Below are 10,485 nucleotides of genomic sequence, written 5' to 3' on the forward strand. Positions count from 1 at the left end.
TTAATTCTAAATTATTTTTGTCCTTTCAAAACAGCAAATCAATTTTTAAAATTTTATTTTCCAAAATACGTGGTACTGGACAGACTAGAGCCGGTACTGCCAGCTTAAGCACCAGTACGCATTATTACAAAAACTTTTCGAAAAAGATACATTTTCTAACTCAGAAAAATTTATTGAAATCAAATTTCACCTTTATATTTTCAAATTAAAACTTTTAAATTTTGAATCTACTCCGAGCACTTACAGCAATAATATTATTTCAGAGAATCAACAACAACATTATTTCAAACAAGGTTTTGAAACCCCCTTTGAGATTCTTAGACAGCACTATCTAATAACCCAGCATACATCTAAGAATTAACAAAATAAGTAGTTCTATCTTCAACATACAACAAAAAATCATTAATAAAATTAACTCACAATATCAAAAAATAAAAAAATAGCAAAATTATTTCAAACAAGGTTCAGAAAACTCCTTTGAGATTCTTGGACAACACTATCTTCTGGTTGTTGATCACTATGATTGTTCCATCTAAATTACAAATATGCAAATTACAAATTACATATAGCAAAATAAAATCTCAGCCATCAAAATCCAGATTCCAAAATTAAATTTATCATTATTTTTGACAATTATATCAACCAAAATCAAAATTCCATTTAGTAACCAAAATCCAAAATTCAAAATAGTAAAATATAGCAATTCAGAATCATTATGAATAACAAAATAAAAAATAAACTGAATAACTGAAGATTGAAGAACTCACGACAACAGAGAGCAGGGAAGGCGTCTAGGTCGCAGCAGCAAAACAGAGCAGCTTCCATCAACCAGACGAGCAGACGATCAGATGACTAGACGACCAGACCAGCTTCGGAATTCAGATGACGCCGCCGCTGTAGCAGCTTCAATCCACGACAGTGACTTTCTTCTGCCTGTTGGAGGTCCTTCTGCCCGATGACAACGTCAATTGTGGTAGAGTGGGAACGACGGTGACCATCGTTGTTGGATGAAGATTGGAACTTGGAAGTAAAATTAGGGTTGAATGTGTGGTGGCTGGTGAATCATGGGACTGAGGTCTCAGTTCGCTTCAAGGGTGGGGTTGGATTGGGTTGGGTTGGGTTATCAGGTCAGGTGGCGGGTTTCTTTTTTTTTTACGTCTCAAAACAACGCCGTTTAGGACATAGGGTAAAAAATTGACACTTTTAAAAAATTGGCCGGTTCGACTGGTTCACCAATTAACTACCGATTTTTTCACCAGTTTTTTGCAGGCCAATTTTGGATGTCAACCGAACTGGCTAAGTGACTGATTTTCAGTTAATCCAATTGAACCGGCCAATTCGGTCTGATTTTTAGAATCTTGATTATTATACTTGAGGAGGTAATTATCCATAAGAATTTTCTTTAAATTTAATTTTTTAGCTATACACAACATGTGGTATTACAAATAATTTCTTGCTAGTGTCATGAACAAATACTTCAAGATGCGTTGCAGTTGAAGGGGCCCTTGTAATTCATTATCTCAAGCATAGTTATCAGAACCAGATTAAACCGGTCAGTTCGACCAAAAACTCGATAAACCGGTGATCTGGCCGATTCGATTTACTATGCAGACTGTTTCTGCAATTAATTCGGTCAACAGTGGTCAAACTTGTTGAAAACTGGGTGGTTCAGGCGCTTGACCCGCGCGTCTCCACGGTGCAGTTGGGTCTCAAACCAAGATCCTTGTGCAAAAGCTTCAGCACCCTAGCCACTAAACCAGACATTCTTCTTTGTCAATTTTAGGCTAATAATAAAATATATAATAACAAAATTCACATGAGAATGCTCTAAACCTACAATCATACACTAGTTCATATGTGTAAGATTAATTTTATTTATATGTAACTTTTTTTTAATTTTTTTTAGATTAGACCCATTAAATTAAAGACTAATAATTTATATAAATTATATATAAATCATATTTAAGTAATAAGCTAATGAAATTTATATATAATTTATTTAAATTTAAATAATATGAAATATTAAACACTAATTTTTATTTTTTAATAAATATTGTAGTATAATTTTATATATATTTATTTAATTATTACCGGGTTATTAAATGGTTCGACCATAGACCCATCAGTTGAACCACTAGTCTAGTAACCCAATAACTTTATCGGGTCGATTGTCGACTCGATTTTGATAACTATGATCTCAAGCATTAGCTTTGGTAGGCCATCCCTTTGTTCCAGTAAAATTTATGTTTTAATTAAGATAAATGTGATTATGGTAGGGGCAGCAACAACAACAATAGCAGTGGTGGTGGTGGAAATGTTGGAGGGAGGAGTAGGGAGGAGTAGATAATAATAAGTGAAAATTTAAAAATATACAGATAAAATTAGAATATAAAAACGAATTTAGATAATAGAGACAAAATTTAAATTAATTTAGAGAAATGTTAAAGGACTATCAGACTTTATTAGTCATCGCTTTTAACTATAGTATCAATCTAATAATTCATTTAGTTTGGTAATTTAACAACATATTTTAGCCTATATTTTTAAAGATTGATAACTAACTAATTAATAATTAAAAACAATAAATTCTAATAGTCTTCTAGTATATCTTTATTATTTTAAACATTCAGGTAAAATTAGAAAGCAACTACCCACTTCTACTAAGGCTGAGCTTAATAGGAGCAAGAGACTTGGTGGCAACAACCAGAATGAAATATTATTTAATCGTGGAAATGCCATGTCAGGTGCACCTATCAGAATCGGAACAGACCAATTACCAGATCCACCTATCATCGCCGGCATAACCATAAAAAAGATCATTAAAAAAGCGTGAGCCGTTATTAAAACATTATAAAGTTGATGATTCCCACCAAGAATTTGATCGCCGGGTCGTGCTAATTCATCTTTGATTAGCTAATAATGAACATGTGGCTAAAAATGGAAAAAAAATTGTCAATTTGTTTAGGCAAAGATTTTTCTCGTATCTACATATATTTCTCATGCAACTATATTACGTGATAAAAAAATTACATGAACATGCCAAATAAAAAAAGGGCAATTAATGAAAATTTAGAATAAATTTTCAAGTCCAACTATTACGTTAAGTTCCCGCTATTCGCCGTATATTTTAATTATTTTTTTGTTAAAATAACTTTAATGCATGATACAAGAGTGTATCTATATGACTTGACTTTTATTTATAACTTGAGATATTGGTAATACATTATCAACGCAAAGACTAACAAACATTTTGTTTAATTACATAAGGGATTTTGCACACAATCTTCACGTACAATATTTAAGAATGGAAATTTGTGGTCGTTAGCAAAGATAGATGTTTTTTTTTTTTTATCTTTTCATCAAATCATTATGTGCATAGACAAAAAAAGAAATCATGATGCGTGAAAGAGTGATTTTATGTTTATCTAGAATTTTTCAATAAAATCGAATCATTTCGTTGTAAGTATAATCTAGACCAACAACTAATTTTCAATCAAAGTTTAATTTTAGTTGTCACGAATGCAAACCCAATAAAAATAATCGAGAGTATTAGTCTTGGGTCATTCTCCCTAGGAATCACAATCGAATGCTTAATTATTATGAGTTTCAAGGGAGTTTGCGAATAAAGAAGCAAGAAATTAAATGGCAATAAAATAAAACAAACAATTAAAGATAACAACTAATAAAAGATGCATTCATGGTAAGGATTGAGAATCAAGACTTTTTATCCTAGTCATTAATCATGATACAATAATTAACAAGAGCTAATCCTATTTCGTCATCTCCAACATCGGAAGAAGATACAATGTTATCTTCACATTGAGAGAAAGTCAAATAAGACTAGTTAATCTCAATCCATAAGTCTTAATCAACTTACTAATTGAATTAGCAAGAGATTACAGTCAATAGAAATAATCCATTTTGCATGCTTTTATCTTCACTTCTTTCATCCAATCCTTACCTTATAAGCCTGAAATCACTCAACAAACATATCAAGGCATCGAATGGAATTAAAGTGAATTAAAATGGCAAATTTAAAGCCTAAAAATCATGTTTTTAACTCTTAAGCACATTAGGAAGAATTACAAAACCATGCTATTTCATTGAATAAATGTGAGATAAGTTGATAAAATCTCCTAAATTCAACACAAGATAAATCATAAAATTGGGGTTTATCAAACCTCCCCACACTTAAACTAAGCATGTCCTCATGCTAAACTCAACAAAGAGACAAAGGGTATCACATTTATTCAATGCACACTATCTAAATGCAACCTATCTACATGGAATCTATCTAAATGAATGCAACTACATGGTCAAAATAAATCAATCCCCAAGAATACATATATGAACATAAAGGCTAAAGGTATTAACAACCAAGTCAAATCCACAATTGAATTGAGTTATTGAAAATAGTTTACAAACTTGCAAGGAAAGAGATGATCATAGGTGAAAACATGTAATTGAGCAATTGAACCATCACCGGATGTGTATCCGTTCTAGTCGCTCAAGTGTATAGGGTTGATTCACTCAATTCTTCCCTATTCATGCTTTCTAAGATTTATTTTTCATCTAAAAATCAACAATTATTCAATGCATGCATACAAATATCATGAGAACTTATCCATAGGTTGTAATGGGGCTAGGGTCAAGGTAAGATTGTATTCGGTCAAGTGAGCTTGAAATTTGAGTCTTTGATTAACTTAAACTTCCATCTAACCTACAACCTATACAATTCAAAATGCAAAAACGTAATACCCATTCTTCACTTTTCCACACACTCATGCATTCTCTTTTTTTATCACAACCCATATGCATTGATTATTATTTATATTTACTTTGGGGCATTTTTTCCCCTTTTTATTGCTTTTCTTTTTCTATTTTTTCTTTTTCTATTTTTTTCTTTTTATTATTTTTTATTTTTTTCTTTTTTTTAATAAGATATATAAAAGTATCAATGCACATGGTTTAAATATAATTAACATATGAGTATGTACCCAATTCCTAAAATTTTGACAAAAATATAAAAACACAATTTTATCCCAACCAATGTTCCCAAATTTTCCCTTACTTAAATGATACACACTCTCACTAGCCTAAGCTAATCAAAGATTCAAACAAGGGACATTTATTATTTTTCGCTTCAAGGCTTGTAATGTGCTAAAATTGAGAATAGGAGGGGTTTAGCATAGGCTCAAAATTGACTAACAATGAAAGATAAAAGGTAGGATATTTGGGTAAGTGAGCTATTTGAAACGATGTTCTCAATCATATAAGTGCATTCATACACAAAATAATGGACATAAAGAATCAAACAAATCAAACATTACAATCACAGAAAGAGAATAATACACACAATTAGGCTCAAAACTCAAATGCTTATGTGCTTTTAACTCAAAAATATGTTCCACAATATATATATTCAAGCAAGTTCTAAAAAATTTTTTACTCAAATCAATTGGGATGCCCTATAGATAAAATCCTTGAAAAATTTTCATTATTTTGTCTAAGCTTATTATATATATGCAAACTAAGAAAATGCAACTAAAATTCTAAAAGACCTAAAAATAAAATGCAAAACTGTTGGGATTAGAAATTTGTCACCCAAAAATGGCCAATCGGTCGGATGACCTCCCCACACTTAAAAGTTTGCACCGTCCTCGGTGCATTCAAAGATGAACAAGGGGGTACGACAACTTTCCGGATTGCCACCTTCAGCTGGTGGATCAACTGGCTACTGCATGTTCTTTCTCCCACTTCAGTTTTAGCTTATGATGACTCACCCATAAAAAATAGAAAATAGCACAGCAAAATGAGAAAATGCAAAAGCAAGAAAGCGTAAATTGTTGGAATGAGGTAAGAACCACTAGAATGGAGTGAGTGAATTAGTGTGACATTAAGGAAGAATAGTGTGTGAGTTCTAAGTTGTATGCAGTTTAGAACACACACACACTGATATTAAAAGTTATCTCACAAGTACACAAAAGAAAGCATACACTTCACTCATTCTAGTGTGCTTGAAATACTTTAAAGAAACTTATAAGTTAAGATAAACAAACAAGTAATAAAGGATCATGAAAGCACTCAAGAAAATAAACAACCAATTGCGAATTGGATAATGAATGGACATTGATTGATGTATAAGAAAACTTAGTAAACCAAATGAAATATAAAGCTCACACATCAAACAATGACACATATTAAACTTTGTTTGCAACACCTAAGTGACATAGAGGTGGAACACATGGGTGCTATGGAACTTAGGAAAAAAAGATAGAAATTAAACTCAATCACATAGCAAGCATGGTCCACAAAGCTTTACAAAGCTCAAAAATATGTTACTAGGTAAGCTTTTAATCCAATTCCACAATTCCAAAATCTCAATGCATGAAATAGGTAAAGTGAATAAGGGTCAATCATAAACAAGCATCACCTAACAAAAAAAATACATTGATAATACATATATTGTCTCATCACAGATAATGAAATCAAATCACATGGTGGCCCATGCAATTCAAAAAATTTAAAATTCTTTGAAGGCAATGTCATACACTTGGTATCCAAAAACATTAAGTATTAAGAACTCAAAACTAAGTAACAAATTGTAACCTCAACAAAGAATCTAACAATGAATAATTTCAGCATCAAGAAATAGCAAATCAAATCAATAATCTAACACTTATCATGAAAAATAGAAAATCAAATAGAAATTAAACTAACTAAATAACTAACTAACTAAAGGAGTTGGCGATAGATGGTGATTGGTAGTGTTGGATGATGGTTGAAGGAGGGAAAAAGAAGAGGAGAAGGGAAACGAAGAAAAGAAATGGAGAGAAGAGAAGAAAAGAAGTAGGTGAAACAGGGTAGGGGGTCACGCGTACGCGTGCATGGCAAAAATAAGGTGCGACGCATAACCATCGTCGATGCACACGCGTGATGGTGCAGAGAGAGACAGATGACGCGTACGCGTGGGTCACGTGTACGTGTGGGTCAAAATTGTGCTAAACGCAAGATGGGTCAGCGTATCTTTTACCTTGTTTCGCTTACGTTATCGAATTCGTAAGTTTTGCGCTTTTCAATTTAACAATTTTGCTTTACCCTTTTCTTCAAAGGCTTCTAGTTAAAAATATTTTTCATTATATTATACATATAATTTTACTTTTAGAGGTCGTAATACTTAACCACCTCTGTCTTATGACTTAAGCATAAGGCTCTGTGTGGTAGGGTGTTACATATTACATCTAATATTATTCGATTATTCTAAAGGTAATTAAGTAATACAAAATAAGATAACTTTGCAAAATAATAAAGTATTTTTGTACAAATATACAATAAAGAGATAAAATTTAATGTAAAGGAAGAAATTAATTTCTATTTTTTAACTTGTTAATTTTTTATAGTAGACTTTATAAAAGTTGTTGCCCCATTAATGAAAAAAAATCTTTTTGTTTAATGAATTTTAACTTAAAAAAATTATTCTAAATTTTTATTCATTTATTGGCCTTCCATATTTGTCATGATTAAGTTTACTTCTTCTGTAAAACCATTATAAATAAGATGACTGAAAAACTTTGAAATATCATATAATTTGTTAATCTTATGTATTCTCTAAATGATTTTAGGGTTAATGTGTAAAATCCAGTTAATTAATATATAATTAACCCATAAATTAAAATTTATTCTAGAAAATTAGAATATGAAATTTTATAGTTTAATGTGATAGAGAAAATTAAAATAAGAATTTTTATACTAATTTTAAAGAATTTCGCCCAAAATTAGGCCGAACGTGTAACACCCTAACTACCAAAGCTCACGCTTCCGGCTGCGCAACTCTGATAGCTCGGACTGTAAAACCCGGTTAATTAACGGCTAATTAACCCATAAATGAGAATTTATTCTAGAAAGCCTAAAATGTGATTTTTATGGCTAAATGTGATAGAGGATGCCGAAACGAGAATTTCGGTACCAATTTTATAGAATTCGGACCAAAATTGGACCGAACGGGCCAAACCGGGCCAACCGGACCCAAAGTGGGCCCTTGGCCCAACATAACTAGACCAAAACCCTAGTTTTCAGCACTCTCTCTCCTCACTTGTTACACACACACGCTGAAATTAGAGAGAAATGGGAGAAGAACACTCTCTCAAACCTCTATCTCTCACTTGATCTTCAAACCACCATAACTTTTGATCTAGAGCTCCGATTGCCGCTCCGTTTGCGGCCACGTGTTCACCGCGGAGAGCTCTACAAAACTCATACAATTAATCTTGAGGTAAGCCACGTGTTTCTGTTCGAAATTCCAGCCCTTATTTTCGAGTTTCATGGGTAAAATGTTGAGATTTTGGATTCTTTGATGTTATAGGACCCAACTCTCTTGAAAGAGAAGGTTAATCTTGTCTCCTTGGACCTTGGGTGTGGTAAGATTCTCAACCCTAGTGTAATTTTATTGTTCTATGATGTTTGGGTTTTGAGATGTTGTGTATGGGTATGATGGTTGTGGCTTAGGTTGTGTATGTGTGGATATTGGAGCTTGATTGGTGACTTTGAAAAGCTTGGAAAGGGTTTGGTGGTGAAAAATCTGTTCTTGGAGGTGTTGAGGCCTTGAGAGCTTGTGGATAAGTGGTTTGGAAGTGCTCCGGGGGAGCTTGGGAAAATCGGCTAAGGTATGGTTTCGGTTTCCCGTATCTAATATGTAATGTGGTAGGAAATACTTAGGCTAGAGGCCCTAAGATAGGCATTGAATTGTTGATGTTGTTGAATGATTGAGATATATGATGTGGTCATATATGTGATGATGATTATTGATGCCTTGGTGGTATGATGTGTGAGAAATATGCATGTTGTGATATATGCTTGATGATTGGTTATGGTTGAATTGTGGGTTGAACCATGTTGATGGTGAGTATGATGTTGATTGTATACAATAATGATTTATTGGAATTGGTGTTGTTGAGAATTGGCATGAGGAATAGTATATGATATGTCAATGTGGTTGAGTTTAAGCCACTTGGGTGAAGTGGGGTAAAATGATGAGATAGTGATTTTGGTAAATTGTGGTAATGTGTCGATGTGTGAGTTGAGGAGGCTTGATGTTGAATTTGATACATTTTGATTGATTTCAAAGAAAAGGGATGAAATTGGCATGTTTTGAATGACTTTGAAAAGAGTCGAAAATGGTTTGTTTTGAAAATGGCATATTGTGGTTTTGTATGAAAATATGGTTTTTGGGCATACTTTGACGGGACATAACTTGGACTACGGATCTCCGTTTTGTACCAAATCTGTTTAAAAATGAAATTGGATCCGGGATGTCCATGCCGTTCGAAGAACGGGTGAAAAACGATTTAAAATGAGGAAGTTATGTCCGTTGGAAGATTGGGGTTTAAATCTGTGAATTCTGCAGCTTTTGACTTAGAAAATTTTTAGCAGAATGACCCCTTGCGCGTGGGCGCACCTGGCGCGTACGCGTCGATCTTCCGAGAAAGTGCCATCCACGCGTACGCGTGATGTGCGCGGGCACGCCGATTGTGCTGCACCCAATGCCCAGTTATTTTCCAGAGAGTTATGCCAGAACTGTGCCAATGTTGTGCCTGGGGCACGAGAACACCCGCGCGTACGCGTGGTTGACGCGTACGCGTGGTTGACGCGTGCGCGTCGATTGGCAAAATTTGGAATCCACGCGTTAGCGTGCATGACGCTTGCGCGTCGATGAGTTTTTGAGGCCGTCCACGCGTGCGCGTAGAGTGCGCGTACGCGCGGCCCTGTTTTCATCCCAAAGTTGATTTTTGAGTTTTAAAAGCCAAATCTCATACTTCTAAGCCTCCAACCTCACCATTTATGTCTTAAATCATTATGACATGCCTAGTTATTAAAAAGGGGCTAGTGAATGAGGTAACTTGCGAGTGAAGCAAGGGAAAAATGAATGATCAATGAGGATCAAGATGATTATGTGAGATGCGGAGGATGGTGGTGGAAGTGCTTGTTATGCCATGTGCCGAAAGGCTATAATTGTTAATGAAATGGCTGGTTATGGATTTAACCGTGAGCCGGAAAGGCTGTGTATGATATGAATATTGGCTGGTTCTGGATTGAACCGTGAGCCGGATGGCTGATATGGATGTTGATCCATGGATGAGAATTCATGCATGTTTATGCTGAATTATTGATAATTGAGATTTGCACTTCCACTATCAGAGGCACGAGATCCCTGGGAGTAAGCAGTGGCTAGCCACCACGTGCTCCAGGTGGAGGCTCGAGACTCTGTTGACCCTATGTCGTAAGTGTGGCCGGGCACTGTGAAAGACCCGGATGAGCTCACCCCCGAAATATTCACCAGTGAGGGTGATGGATATGGATCATGTTTATGATCAAGTTTATAACGAGTATAACTCGAGTTGGGGATGCGCGACAGAGGGACAGTCCAATGGTTAGCGACCAGGACTTGTCGGGTTGGCTCTATAACCGACAAGATGATATCATCGGCCA

Source organism: Arachis stenosperma, chromosome 9 (genome assembly GCF_014773155.1).
Source record: "Arachis stenosperma cultivar V10309 chromosome 9, arast.V10309.gnm1.PFL2, whole genome shotgun sequence".
Lineage (NCBI taxonomy): Eukaryota > Viridiplantae > Streptophyta > Magnoliopsida > Fabales > Fabaceae > Arachis > Arachis stenosperma.